This window comes from Rhipicephalus microplus, unplaced genomic scaffold (genome assembly GCF_043290135.1).
Source record: "Rhipicephalus microplus isolate Deutch F79 unplaced genomic scaffold, USDA_Rmic scaffold_14, whole genome shotgun sequence".
Taxonomy (NCBI): domain Eukaryota; kingdom Metazoa; phylum Arthropoda; class Arachnida; order Ixodida; family Ixodidae; genus Rhipicephalus; species Rhipicephalus microplus.
This window is the reverse complement of record NW_027464587.1, coordinates 8,909,488-8,925,198: the sequence shown is the minus strand read 5'-3', so window position 1 is coordinate 8,925,198 and position 15,711 is coordinate 8,909,488. Positions and strand designations below refer to the sequence as shown.

General features: G+C 46.3%; 1 protein-coding gene across 1 annotated transcript in view; it reads left to right on the top strand.

The window, feature by feature from the left end:
* Nucleotides 1–15,711, top strand: part of Ras85D (GTPase ras-like protein 1) — a 314,926-nt gene that overhangs the window by 15,057 nt on the left and 284,158 nt on the right. The gene's annotated exons all lie outside the window — the stretch shown is intronic.

Genomic DNA, 15,711 nt, shown 5'->3' with positions numbered 1-15,711 from the left:
TCGGGAAGAATAATATCATCGATATGGTCGACAGGTTGCACATATCCTAACGTTTCACCACGAAGTAAGCCAATGGGGTAGTTGCAGTGGTTGGTAACCAGCGTTACGGTTAAACCAGACGCAATTGTAAGAACGGCAAATGGAAGAACGATGCCCTTGCGTTCAGTAAAAACAGGAGATGGCGTAAACACCACCGTGGAGTCAGGTTGCGCCACACATGAAAGGCTTATAGGGACCGAAGCTTCCGGGGGCAAGGTGATGTCATCGTCAGCGATAAGTTTGCAGAGCAGAGGAGAACAGTCAGGTGGTGGAAATTCAGATGTTGGCACAAGAGACACTTCGGCACGGGAACAATCAATGATAGCTTCATGACGTGATAAGAAATCCCAACCGAGGATAAGGTCATGAGAGCAAGATGGTAGAACAAAAAACTGTACGACGTACAAAACATCTTTGATGACGACGCGCGCCGTACACACAGCCAAGGGATGAATGCGTTGCGCGCTAGCCGTGGACAGTACCATGCCACGGAGAGATGTGGTCACTTTCTTCAGTTTCTGACAAAAGTTTGCGTTCATCACAGAAACGGCGGCCCCGGTATCAATTAACGCTAATGTGGCGACTTCCTCAACATCGACATCAACATTTTGCGGCGAAAACGGAGGCCTTGGGAATTGCACACAAGTTGCAGTTCTTGTCTCGGGAACTGCACTGATTAGTTTCTCTCCTCAGGAGGTGGTCGACGACGCATAGGTGATGGCGATCGGCGACGAGGGGATGGGAAACGAGCAGTCGATGGGAGGCGATCCGAGTCAGAGTGCTCTGTTCATATGCAGACGTGGTGGCCTGCTGCAGCACGTAGGTAGGAGTTCCAAAGTATGCGTGCGCAGGTGTGGGACGGCGGCGGCAGAAGCGTGCAAACGTGGCCAGCGATGCCACACGCGAAGCATATAGTACGATTGTCTTGGGTGCGCCACTCATTAGATGGACGGAAAAAGTGAGGTGGGGGCCTGTAAACTGGAGGCGAGGCCGGATGAGGTGGAGCCGATAAGGCGACTTGATGCGGTGGGGGTCGCGCGACCACAGCTGCGTAGCTTAGGGGTGAAGTTGGCACAGGTGGTGCGTAGCCAGAAGTTGAAAGATCAGATGGTACCGAAGTGCATGGGTAAGGGGCCGGAACTGTAGGGAGGGCATCGCAAATTTCAGTGCGTATAGCCTGCTGCAGTGTCGAAGGGAGGCTTGTGGTAAGCGCGTCGCTATGCGGCAGCAGGGAGAGCTGTCAGGCGACTTCCTCCCTGATGAAGTCTTTAATCTGGTTCAACAGAGTCGCTTGGCATACGTTGCCGTTTGCGAGTGCGACGGCCGAGATTGAATCTGGTGATGGGACACTCTGTGGGGCGATTGAACGCTGACGACGCAATTCATCGAAGCTCTGGCACAGGCTTACGAGGACTGCCACCGTGGTCGGGCTTTTCGCCAGCAGCATCTGGAATGCGCCATCCTCAATGCCTTTGAGAATCTGTCGAATTTTCTCTTCAGGCATAGATGGGTTAACACGCCTGCAGAGGTCGAGCACATCCTCAATGTAACTAGTAAAAGTCTCGCCAGGCTGCTGGGCTTGGTGGCATAGACGCTGGTCAGCGCGGAGTTTGCGGACCTCTGGTCGGCCGAACGCTTCGGTCACGAGGGTCTTAAAGGTGGACCAGTTGGCGACGATTTCGCGGTGGGTAAACTATAGCTTAGCGACGTCAGCCAAGTAAAAGATACCATAGGCGAGCTTAGAGTCGTCCCACTTGTTGCTGGCACTTACGCGTTCGTACAAGGAGAGCCAGTCTTCGACGTCTTGCTCACCACTGCCGCTGAAGATTGGTGGGTCCCTCTGATGGGTAGTGTGGGGGCAAGTCGACGGGGCAGCCGATGGTGGTGGCTGTGCTGGGATAAGCTGGTTGGCGACTGCGTCAGTCATGTTGTACGGTGGTCTTTCGGCCAGCTTGCGAGAGCGGAGCTCCAGGTCTGCTTAGGGATCTCAGCAGCCTCCACCAAATGCGATGATGTTGCATTGAGGCATCTGCCTCAATGCAACAACAATGCATCTGCCTCAACAATGCATTGAGGCATCTGCCTGACTGTTCGATGTAACTTAGACTACAGCTCAAAGGTGCGTCATATACTGCATTCTTCAGATTGGACAAATTCATTTCGGTGCTTAATTTTACACTCGTTAGGAGGCCTTCTTACAGGATTAGTTCTTGCACATAAATGCTACTATTTATTCAGCGCAGGAAATGCCACTGACACCTGCCCTCTGACCAATCTTCTTTAAATTGTGTGAAATTGTATGCAGGTATGGGATCACAGCCACCTTCTTACTCATAGCTGCCTGCGAATTAGTGCGCGTGGCACTGAATTATGAGTCTTTTCGCAGTTTTTCTGATACGGATACCAGCAGGTGCCTAGGATATCCAGCTGTCATCAAACGGGCTATTTGCCCTCTGAAGCTTTCCTGCATTGAAATATGGTATGACTTCGTGAGTGCGCTGTGCAAACAAGCAGGAACAATACCACGCTTGACCAGCTTGCTGTGTGCCGAGGTGAAACGCAACAAAGGTTTTTTTGAATGGGACTTGTAGCTCCAACATAATTGGCTTCTTGAAAACGAAAGCCTCAGGTCCATGAACCTCAGGCATCCATTTTCAAAGGTTTCATGGCTCAGAGTGAGTAGCTTTAGCCAATCTTTGAACAACATCAAAGCCTCTTGGAGTGAAGATTCGCAAGTTAAGTCGTCACAGATGAATAAAATCAAATAATTGTCAACAAACCGGAAGCATTTTCTGACATTTGTCTCGGGCAAGCGTTCCTGAACCTTTCTATCCATGTGGGCTAACAGGTCACTGAGTAATGGAGCTATACAGGATCTGATAGACACGCCCCTTTTTTACAGGAAGACACTACCGTTGCATTCGGCATATGTAGACGTAAGGTATAGTCTTAGCACTTCGAGGAAATCAGAAACAGCAATGCCGCACTCATTCTGAAACACTACCGCACCAAATTCAAGAATCGCTTCTTCTTTGACACAAAAAAGAGCTTCATGAGGGATGGAGTAATATGTCTTTTACGTCAATAAATGCTCCTTCGTTAGGAAGTTCGGAATGCTCCTTGAAGATAATCTCGGAATTTTTAACCAAAAAGGGGTCATTGACACAGCAACTTTAAGCTACTTTGCAGCCATAAGGCAATCGACTTTTGCCATGTGGCTTTTTCAGAAATGGTCACACGAAAAAAGCTTCCAACCTTGTGAGTCTTAACAGAGAAAAACATTTCGAGGGCTATCTTTTGTCTTGTCAAAACACTGGGCAAGTGTACTAAAGCTCAGCCTTTTTAACAAGTCTTTGGCTTTAGGCTTAACATCCTTCAATTTTACGCTCGGGCATCGCTTGAACACAGTCAATCGCAGATAGTGCTTTACCCATGAATGTCCTGTGACGTGCAACACAGAACCTGCCATCTTTGTCAAAGTTCAAAACACAAAGGCCCTTATTGTTAGGTAACGCGTTACTCGTCCAACTGGACCAATATCACTGTGCATCTGGGTGAAGGCCGGAGGGCGGGAGACGTGCTTGCCACCGTGTCAAAGAACGCGAAGGAAAAGGTATTGCAACTGCTGCGTTTGTTTGTTTTCGCCCTCCCATTTTGTACACTAGGCCTGCGCCACCTGCCCAGGCATCAGTTCTGTTTGTTATGTTGTTAGGGGGGGGGGGGGGAGGCGTATTTTGCAAACTTCAGTTAGAAGGTCGATGGTGGGGTAAAAAGCAAAGAATAAGTACTTGCAAGTGTTTTTGGACTGGTACACAGCTGAGTTTTCACGATTTGTGACGTCGCAGAAAAGTGGCATGTATGGATTCTGTACCATGGGCCCGTTCCACACGGCGATAAGGCCACCATAAAGGTGTACAGCGCTTCACGGAAGCCTCCGAATTATGTACGTGCTGCGGAAGGGCAGGGCAACATCGGAAGTTTCTTCCAGAAGAGGTGCTAAGAAAGTTCAATGTGCTCAGAATTCATATTCAGAGAATTTCGTGCGGAACACAGCTTGCCGCTACGTTAGCGATCATGCAGGACCATTGCTCTGGAAAATGTTCGCGATAAGGAAGGACGCGAAACGGTGTGGACCAACAAAAACAAAGTGCCATCATCAAAGAAATGCCTGCAGATGTCGAAAAAACTATTGTCGACGCTCTGAAATTCTTTGTTTTCGCAATCAGAGTAGATGGAAGCAACAACAGCGTGTCGCAAATGTCTCAGCTTCAGTAATTTCGGGTACCCCCCCAAAAAAATAAGAAACTTTCCTCTCTCCCCCCTCTCTTGCCTGTTGCTGTCTCCCGAATTTTCATGTGGCTGGATGGGCAGGTGTGTATTTATAACTGTTTAATCAATCGAAGCAGTAAGTGAAGGTACCATTTCTTCTTTCGCATTTCTTGAATGGTCTGGAGATATTTCTGCTGCCACACAATGATGCCGTTCCTTTACAGTGAGCGTCAGTCTCGCATGGGTGTACTTGTTATCAACCAGTTGCTTGGTTTGTTTCGACAGCTTTTGGTACTCAAGCTTCTTGAAGATCCTGTGCGGCGAGCAAATTGGTGAGCAACCGGAGGAAGAAAGAACTGGTGATGCAGAGGCTATTTTTTTTTTTTCTGAAGGGAGATGAAGGCAGAGAGCCAATGTTATGGCAGTGAGAACAAGAGTGAGAAAGAAAAAAGAAACGCTGGAAAATATTATTTAACACATAGTTAGCAGCTAAAATTATAAGTGCACTTTTTGAATAATGGATTATGCACGAAAAACTTCTTCTTCCAGCTGCGCAGTGACACTGACGAAACGGCGTGGTTAGGCTCTGTAGCCTTGACTGCATTGCCACGGAAAAGTGTCCCCTTTCTGTGGAAGTAATGTCAAAATGCCAGGTACATTTCCTAGAATTGAACTCCTTGGCCGATACAATGAGTTCCTTTATGGTCAAGGAACACATTCATGAAGCTTTTGTTTGTAATAAGCTTTCCTATCTGGTGGTTTAGGGATAGTGAAAGCCCTCTCAGACTAAAGTATTTGTGGTTTAAAGGTCAACATATCTGATAGAAATCTGTGCAACTGGGCTTACATTTTGAACAACACCAAATACGTTAACTCAAAGGATCCGAGAGTCAAACAAGCTATTAGCTGACATTTTCAAAAACCACTCAGGCTGCTGCACTTACGTCTCATATGCAGCAAAAATGTTCCTTGCCGGGATTCCATGGCCTTCCAAAAATCTACAAACCAGGGATACTGCTATGCCCTATAGCTGGCTTCAGAATATCCCCACTCCGCATGGTGTCCAAACATCTGCACAGGACTCTGTAGCCACTAGTGGGTAAGATAGTCACGCATGTGCGAAATGGCACCCATTTTGTTGAGCGAGATGACCATCAGCAATGATAAAAACCTCGTGTAAGTTCACGTTCTTTCTCTGTTCTCAAGTGTGCTCGTTCCCCTCATGGTCTCTGTTGCCCAAACTGCCCTGGATAAAGACAAGAACCACAGCAAAAGGACGGACTATGTCAACTATTGAAGCTCTGCTTGAACGCAACATACTTCTCTTTAGGAGGTTATTTCTACAAACAAGCAAGTGGTTTTGCATTGGCTACTGCCATTTCAGACATAGATGCAAACTTGACAGTGGAGCACATAGAAAAACTGGCCATGGAAACATTCTTTGAACCACTAAAAGCATTTTTGAGATATGTGGATGACCTCTTTTGCGTGATCAAGAAGTCTAATATTGACAATTTTCTACCATACTTAAATTAAGTACAGCCGCCTATTCAATTCATTGTGGAACATAAAAAGAACAATGTTCTTTTTCTGAATGTGCTAATCATTCGACTGAAAAAAAAAACTAAAGGGGGGTGTGTGTGAAAGGGTATTTGATCCCAGTTTACCGTAAACCAACGCACACTGGCTGAAATCTAGTTAAACTTTAACCACCCTACCGCCCACTAGGCATCGGTTGTCAAGACACCCTTGGAAGTGCGCAAAGGCCATTTTCAGGATGAGATCACTACCATACCCAAAACAGTGGGTAATCGAGTTTTATTCACCGAATATGCCAACGACATTGCTTCCAGGGAAATTCCTCTGCATGCCCTCTGCTGCAAAGAATGGCACTAACAATGGAACCTGCCCTGCCGCGGTGGTCTAGTGGCTAAGGTACTAGGCTGCTGACCTGCAGGCTGGGGGATTGCATTTTCGATGGTAGCGAAAATGCCGTAGGCTCGTGTGCTCAGATTTGGGTGCACGTTAAAGAACCCCAGGTGGTCCAAATTTCCGGAGCCTTGCACTATGGCGTCTCTTATAATCATATGGTGGTTTTCGGATGTTAAACTCCACATATCAATAAATCAAAAATGAAACCTCCGCATGGGCACCTGCGCAAGCAGGCGTTTGGTGTGTAGCAACACATGGACCGTTTTGACCTTCTCCCATGCCTAGCCGTGCGTGGATTTGCAGTGTCTGGGTAAAAGGGGATCCCAGGAGATGAGCAGGTGCCGGGTGTTTGGACTTTTTAGGCAAAGGCAACACACCCCTTTGGCCCCGGCTTCACATAGACAGCACCCCTGGGTCAGCCCAGGAAAAATCGGCAGTCACTTTTTCATATCTCGAGTGACAGAAGTGCTGCTCCAAAAAAGAGCTGCTTCATGCTGCTCGAAACAGCAATTTTTCTAAGTAATTTCTCCAAATCTGCTCTGAAATGGCACTGCAAAAATGAGAATGACCAGGGTTCGTAATGGTGTTTGAAAGCCTTGAATTTCGAAATGGCATTTTCAAGGCCTTGAAAATCCTCAAATTTGTTTAAAGTCCTTAAAAGTCCTTGAATTTCGTCAATGGAAGTTCGTTCAGCCCTAATTTAGTGTATTTTTTTTTGTGCGCCTTGCAACTATGTGCTCTTAAGCCAACAAACTATCCAATCCTATTTGTTTCTCTAGCCGTATCGGAGTGTTATGGTAGCGCTCGTGTGGTTACAGCAGCAACGACGAAACTAAGCCTTGCTTTTTGGTGGAGACTGAAAGCGTGTCCACATTTTTGCAGTCACGCCGCTTGTGGTGGAAGTATGTCGGGCAAGTGCCAATCCCAGCCGTCTTGGTTATGTGCTGCTTTTAGCGGGTGGATTGCACCAGATACGTCAAACTCGCATCTGACAAAAGTGTAAGCTATGTGGGAAGAGCTTCAACGTGGCCCCGCCACGGTGGTCTAGTAATTAAGGTACTCTGCTGCTGACCCGCACATCACGGCATTAAATCCCGGCTGTGGCGGCTGCATTTTCAGTGAAAGCAGAAAAGTTGTAGGCCCGTGTACTCAGATTTGGGTGCACGTTAAAAAACCCCAGGTAGTCGGAATTTTCCGAGCCCTCCACTACGGTGTCTCTCATAATCGTATGGTGGTTTTGGGACGTTAAACCCCAGAAATCAATCAAGAGCTTGAACGTGTCATCAATGGGGAAGTCTGTCTTGAAAAAATCAAATGAAGAGTGTGAAACACATTGAGAACACAACAGTGACTACAGTCCATGGTAACTCGTACGTTCGTGGTGCCAACCGTCATTCAGCAATGCATAGAGCCAGTTTCATCGTGCGATGTGAACAGCATCTGCCAAGTTCAAGAGTGTGTGATCGACGCGGAGATACTGTGGACCCTGAAGATGGTGATGTCCCACTATTCGTACAAGTTATTGTCCCACAGAGGAGACTTATTCGGGAAAATTTTCCCGGATACCAACATTGCTAAGGCATTCATTCTCATGTGGGGAGAATCAGTCCGCGTATGTTGTGTCATGGTCTAAGGCCATTTTTTCTCTCCGGCTTGAAATGTGAAGTAAGGCAGTCGGATGGGTACAGTATTCTTTTCGATGAGTCGTTGGAAGGACTACTTACTAAAGAAACAGATGGACATCCACTTGTGGTTCTGGAGCACAATGCCGGAGGGTGTAAGGACGCGGTACTTCACGTCGGTTTTCATGGCTGAAAAGGGGAGCGCCAAAAAAGTATTTACCTTTCAAGTAGAATGCATAGTTTCTTATAGCTACAACGAAAAATTCTCGGAAGATCCCACTGGCAAATCAGCTGGTTTGGAGCCTGTCTTTACTTGACCCCTGTCAAATGGTCACAAAGCCTGATGGGTGTCTTACAAGCTTTACAGAAGTCCTAGATGCACTCATAGCAGTTGGTCGGTTAGATTAGCATGAGCACGATTGCTTAGTGAATTCGCTGAACTTCTGGAAGAGAAAAAGCCCAACCCGCGGCAGTTTGACATACTCTACTAGTCTGGATCAATTTTATCTTGAGCTGCTAAAGACTGATAGCGTATATGCACCTGTGGAAGGTTGTTTGACTGCTTCTAGTCTTGAGCCATGGACAGGCCTCTGTTGAGAGGTTTTAGTGTTAACCGACAGATATCTGTTGAAAACCTGAAGGAGATCTCACATGTGCCATACCGAATCATCTGTGATGCACTAAGCAAGGCTGAGGGTGTCATAAATTTGCAATAAAAAAAGGAATTGCCTAAATCTGTCTCAGTTGCACACAGCTGCTTTTGGGCCTACTTGGAGGAGATGAACAAACGAGCAAACAAGCAGGCAAAGGTATCAAAGAGAAGCCACACATATAGGAAGAAATTCACAATATCAAAGTGAAAAGGCGCAAGCTTGAAGAAACTATTGCTGGCTTGATAGCTTGCACAGACATGCTGAACGGGCAGAAGCTACAAGTGACATCTTTTATCGTGAAGTCTAACAGTCTGAGAAAAACAGTGGAAGAAAAGACTTTTTAACTTGCAGAAGTGGATGAGAAGATGAAAAAAAAAAAAAAGCTTCATGAACCTAATTTCTAGTCAACTGCCAAAAAAAGGGCCTTTTGTTTGTGTGTGTGTCTGTGTACAATGTCTTAAATTGGTGACGTAATATATGTGTTAATTTATCAAGCAAACCACAACAAATAGTTTTTGAAGCCTGTGATAAACAGGAAAGATGGAGTTGATAAATAATGTCAAGTCTTTGTTAGCTAAAAAATGATTGCTTGAATGTACTTGGTGTTGCTTCTGTGAAATAAAGTACAAATTTTTATGCTATAAAAAGTGTTGTCATTTTCTGGAGTTTCAAGTGTTGTTCTAGGTCCTTGAAAAGTATTCTTTAGGTCCTTGAAAGCCATTGAAAACCCTTGAATTTTGCTTCACTCGGAGGCTATGAACTCTGATGACGAACGTTTTACTGTCTGACTCGTAAGTCCTAAGTGAACAGAAAATAATCTGTGTACTATTATACCGCTGTGCTACTAGCGTGGAGCATTGTCAGCTTTGATATCATCTGTGTGACAAGAGCTGGCATGTAGCTCATTTGGCAGTTTTTTTAGCTAGACATGCAGGGTAGTGTGGTAAAATGTGAACATGAGCAGGATTGCGTTTATCTCATACTGATTATCCACTGCCTATTCAGCACCAGTTTTATGTGACTGTGGTTACTTCCAAAATGTGGCACTCGGCATTTCCGGTTTGATTCGATTTCTGCCACAAATACTGGCATTTTAAACTATATAGGGTTCATACAGAAGAAATCCTTGAAAACCTTGAATTTGAAAAAAAAAATTATTTTCAAGGCCCTTGAAAGTACTGAAATTTTTCGTTCTTGAAAATCCTTGAATTTCATGAGCAGTGCATTTTCATATCGACATTCCGACCTCCTAAATGTGGTAGATCGGTGTGTCAACCTGTCAAACTCCCCATTTCTGAAGCAGTAATGCAGCGTGGACGCAATGGTCCCATTTTGCAAAAAGGCACATGAGAAAAAAAAAAGTTAGTTTTAAGGTGAGGGCAAAGCAGTGAATTAAATAGCAAGAATTTGGAATGTAACACGAAGAAGGACAAGCAACTAGATACATGTGCACGAAAAGAACACCCACAGGGGGAATGCTAATGAACAACTGCCACAGCTTGGCACAGGAAGCGTGCCGCTTAAACATCCAGAAGGATGCTAGAAAAGAACATGCATGTTATTCACAGGATGAGTGTAAATTAACTACTGTCACAGTTGTTACTTCTTGGTGTTTGAGCTGCATGATGCAAGTGTGTGTGCACTAGGCAGCACTGTTAATGGGATAGTGCAATGAAATCTCAATGTTACAGCAACCGTCATGTGGGTTTTCTCTGTATGCAAGGACACTCCAACCACATCAGTAGGTTGACTTGCAAAATGTTCTGAATATATTTAAGTCACTTCGTAAGTGTACCTAAATACGAACCCCACAGGGGCACCTGCGCGAGTAGGCGTTTGGTGTGTAGCGACACTACGGACCCGAGCTAACGGGGGAGTCTTGACTCCCCCCCACGCCTAGCCGTGCGTAGCTTTTCCGTGTCCGGGGAAAAGGGGATTCTGGGGGTTGAGCCAATGCTAGGTGATGGGACCTTTAAGGCCCCCAGTGGCGGCAACACACCCCTTTGGCCCTGGCTTCACGTAGACGGCACCCCTGGGCTGACCCACCCAGGGGAAACCGGCGGTCGCCTTTTCCTGTCTCTCCCTCTCTTCATCGTCTTTCCCTCTTACTTTCAATCTTCCTGTTTTCTCCTCTCTTCAATTTACTTTTGTGGCTATCCAAACTAGGGTAAACCATATTGGGTTATAGTAACTGCGTACTGCTGGCGTTGCGCAGACATGCCCACATGCTCTGCCACGTCCCCTTGTTGGACTCTGTGGTGGGTGGTAGGCGCCGTTACCGAAAAGTCCACATTTTCCCATAGGATCCTCGACCCCCCCTCTAACTGATCGTGCCTCGAAAAGGGTACGCACCGACGCAACTTCACTACTTTGGCCCAAAAACAGAGAAACTTTCCCAAAATACATGTTCTCCACTGCAAACAATCATCTACAAAAGCTAGAGCAATCTCGCCCTTCCTTGTGGCCAAGTGCTTGAGAGAGACCATTGGAATCGGTTATAAGGCCACGAAGATGGCAAGTGGAGATCTGCTTCTCGAATTAAAAGACAAGGAACAGTACAATAAACTCTCGCACCTTGTAGCCTTTGGTAACATCCCCGTCTCTGTGAGCGCACATCGTAGCATGAATACAGTGAAGGGCGTGGTATCGGACGAAGATTTGATGACACTGAGTGAAGAAGAGCTTCTTGATGGATGGAAGGACCAAGGTGTAATACATGTCCAGCGCATCAAAATCAGACGTAACAACGAAATAGCAACAAAGCTCTTAATACTCACCTTCAACTCAACCACTTTACCTGAGACTCTCGAAACTGGCTATATAAAACTCCATGTCCGACCCTTCATTCTAAACCCGAGCCGTTGTTTAAAATGCCAGCGATTTGGTCATGCATCCCAGAGCTGCCGAGGGCAGCTGATCTGTGCTAAGTGTGGCACAACCGGCCCCAGTGCTGATGAATGTAGTCATGATGAGGTCCTCTGTGCTAACTGCGAAGGTAGTCACCCCGCATACTCCAGAGCGTGCCCAGCCTGGAAAAAAGAAAAAGAAATAATAACTATAAATGTAAAGGAAAATATCACATTCAGGGAAGCAAGACAACGGATGTCGTTAACATTGGCATTATAAACACCTTTCGCCGAAGTGGTGCAACGAGGGGCGGCACCACAAAGGCCCTTGGCAGTTGGCCGGACCACGCCTAGCGTGCAGAGGCCAACGCCACAAGCCCCTACGGCGGGAGCAGCCAGCGCTGCCCTGCCCACATTCAGCCTGTCCACACCAGTGACCTCTACAAGCTCTGGCAGCAGCCAGGGCAATCACGAGGCCAAGGGGGCTTTATCAACGCCCAGCTCGATGGGGACAAAGACTTCGTCAATCGAGGCAAAGTGTAAGTGACGCACAGATCGCTCTGTAGAGCGGACGTCCAGGGCCTCGCAAGAGGCGATGGACACCAGTTCTAGCCAAACGGCACAGGATGCGCCGAAGGAGCGGCGAGCTTCTCTCGACGGCCCCAAAAAAGACAGAACGCCGACTACAGGGCCTGACAAAGGCCCTGTAAAATGAGCTAATCTCCGTCTTTTCTGCACACAGCACTTTTTCCTTTTTTTCTTCCAGTATGGACAACATCATACAGTGGAACGTAAGGGGAATACTTAGAAATTTAGATGATGTCCAAGAACTTCTGAGTAAGTTCAACGCGAAAGTGCTATGTGTGCAAGAAACGCACTTAACTCTTAAGCACAAGAACTTCCTACAGCAATATATTATTTTCCGAAAAGACCGGGAGGATGCTGTCGTACCATCTGGCGGTGTGGCCATTATAGCTGATCGAAGTATAGCATGCCAGCATTTGAAGCTCCAAACTGCCCTTGAGACAGTGGCCATTCGAGCTGTACTTTTCAATAAACATTACCATATGTTCTGTGTACATACCACCGCATCAACAGCTACACATACGTGATCTAGAATCATTAATAGATGAACTCCCAGAGCCGTTTCTGGTTCTAGGTGATTTTAATGCACACTATGTCCTGTGGGACGATGCTCACTGTGGTGCGCGAGGACGTCTCATTGAGCAGCTCCTTTTCTCTTCTAGTTTATGTCTTTTAAATATAAAGGAGCCTACGTATTTTAGCTTTGCAAACAACACATACTCCTCCATAGATCTTAGCATTTCATCACCGTCCCTTTTACCTGTTTTTAAGTGGAACGTTCTTAAAAACCCTTATGGGAGTGACCACTTCCCAATCATCCTGAGTGCGCCGAACAAAGATCAACTACCCCCGCAGGTTCCTCAATGGAAGATTGACTCAGCTGATTGGGAAGGGTATAGAACTCTTACACACATGACATGGACTGAGCTGTCTGCCCTGACCATAGATGACGCTGTCACGTATTTTACCGCTTTTATACTTGATGCCGCATCTAAATGTATTGCCAAAACGAGCGGCATGTTTTCTAAACGGCGAGTCCCATGGTGGAACGACGCATGCAGGAAAGCACGGACAACTCAGAACAAAGCATGGGCGTTGCTTCGCGACTCCCCTACAGTTGAAAACCTGGAAAATTTCAAGCGGGTCAAATCGCAGGCAAGGAGAATGCGTCGACAAGCTAGACGAGAGAGCTGGACAAAGTTTATATCGAGTATCAACTCATACACCGATGAGAAAAAAGTGTGGAATAAGGTAAAGAAAATTAAGGGCCAACAAACATATTGCCTTCCACTAGTATAGCCTTGGGGAAAGCTTGGAGGATCAAGCCAACTTTCTTGGCAGACATTTCGAACACATATCGAGCTCCTCACACTACTCCTAATCCTTTCAGAATTAAAAGGCACGAATAGAAAAACAAAAGTTAGAAAAAAAATCCACAAGAAATGAGGCATATAATGAACCATTCTGCTTAGAACTGCACTCAGATGCTGTAATACATCTATTCCAGGTTCTGAAAATGTAATGTACGCGATGCTGAAGGAACTACCCTCCGAAACTTAAGAAACCCTCCTCTCTCTTTATAATCGCATATGGTTTTCAGGTGTGATCCCCTTCTCCTGGAAGGAGGCTGTTATAATTCAAATTTTGAAGCAGGGAAAGGATCCCTCTACTGTATCAAGTTACAGACCTATAGCGTTAACAAGTTGCCTCTGCAAACTATTTGAAAAAATGATCAATTGCCGCTTACTCCACTACTTAGAAACAAATTGCTCGACCCATACCAATGCGGGTTTAGAGAGGGCCGATCTACCACCGACCATCTTATACGTATCGAGGCACACATACGTGAGGCTTTTGTTCATAACCAGTTTTTCTTATCTGTGTTCCTCGACATGGAGAAGGCCTATGATACAACGTGGAGATTTGGAATATTGAGAGACCTCTCACACATAGGTATACACGGTAATATGTTCAGTGTCATTGAAAGCTATCTGTCTGATCGTACATTCCGCGTTAGAGTGAGCAATGATCTGTCCCTAACATTTGTACAGGAAACCGGAGTGCCACAGGGTGGCTCAGCTGTACGCTCTTTATTATAAAAATGAATTCTCTCAGTCTGTACATCCCACGTAATATCTTTTATTCAACATATGTCGGCGGTGTGCAGATAGGTTTTAAATCATGTTCTCTTGGGATCTGTGAGCGACAGGTTCAGCTTGCCCTTAAGGTATCCGAATGGGCTGATGAAAACGGGTTCAAACTGAACCCACAGAAAAACACCTGTGTCCTTTTTTCTAGAAAAAGAGGCTTGCACCCTGACCCTGATGTGGTCGTTAAGGGTGAGCGTCTACCCGTAACCACAGAACATAAGTTCCTAGGTATAATTTTAGATGCGAAGTTAACCTTTATACCGCACATAAAACATATTAAAAATAAATGCTTGCAAACAATAAATATCCTAAAGGTGCTGTCACGAACAACGTGGGGCTGTGACAGAAAGTGCCTCATGAATCTGTATAGAAGCCTTATACGCTCACGCCTTGAGTATGGGGCAATAGTCTATCACTCTGCCACGCCAAGCGCTCTGAAAATGTTGGACCCTGTTCATCATCAAGGCATCCGCCTGTCCACAGGTGCCTTAAGAACAAGCCCAGTTGAAAGCCTTTATGTGGAATCGGACGAGTGGTCACTCCATCTGCAGAGAACATATTCTTCCTTCATATATTTCCTTAAAGCAAATGCGAACAGTGAGGAACCCACATATTCCACCATCAACGACCTGTCCAGCTCTCAACTTTTTTGCAATCGGCCCGCAATGGCACTCCCTTTCTCGCTGCGCGTGTTAGAGACCTAGATGAAGAAACAGATGTCCCGCTGCTTGAATACCACCTCAGCCCCCCCCCCCGCTCTGCGGCTCCCGCCATGGCAGTGGCAGGTTATAGACTTTTACACATCTTTCGTAGCTGTCACAAAGCAGCATGCCTCCCCCATACACATTCGGATGTATTTATTAGAGCTGCAACATAAGTATGACTGTCCAGAATATTATACTGATGCATCCAAGTCCCACACTGGCGTGTCCTATGCGGTGGTCGGCCCATCCTTCTGGGATGCCGGCGTTCTGTCCACCAGCACAAGCACTTTTACAGCCGAGGCCTACGCGTTATTCGTAGTCGTTAAACACATCAAAGAATTGAATACGCCAAGAGTAGTTATATACACGGACTCCCTGAGTGTTGTAAGTGCGTTGAAAAATCTAAAAAAAAAACAGAGAAACCCTATAATTATATCCCTTTATTCAATACTCTGCGCGGCCTATGCTTACAAACAACATATCGTCGTGTGCTGGGTGCCAGGACACCGCGAGATCGAAGGAACTGTGTTGGCGGACCAGCTCGCCACGTCAATTACCGGAAGCACTGCCAACTCTTCAGTTGCTGTCCCTATAATGGACCTAAAACCAAACATACTGTCGCGGGTTATAAATTACAAGGGGTTTATTTAAAAAAACGGACAGTGGGACTTGTAGAGACGCTCTCAGAGAAGACCGCTAAGATTGTTGTCTTCTTCACTCTGCTGCGTTGCGCCTCTCGAGCAAATCCGCGTTCTCCGTGGCGTCGCTATCTCGCCGCTAAATGCAGCTATGCACGCGGTATTACCCTCCCGCCAGAGTGAGCGTCGTCCCGGCGCTCAACAGGTAGAGATGCGGCCATCGAGTGTTTACATCACTGAGAGTGGTAAAGTTTCATGCGGACCACGTGCATT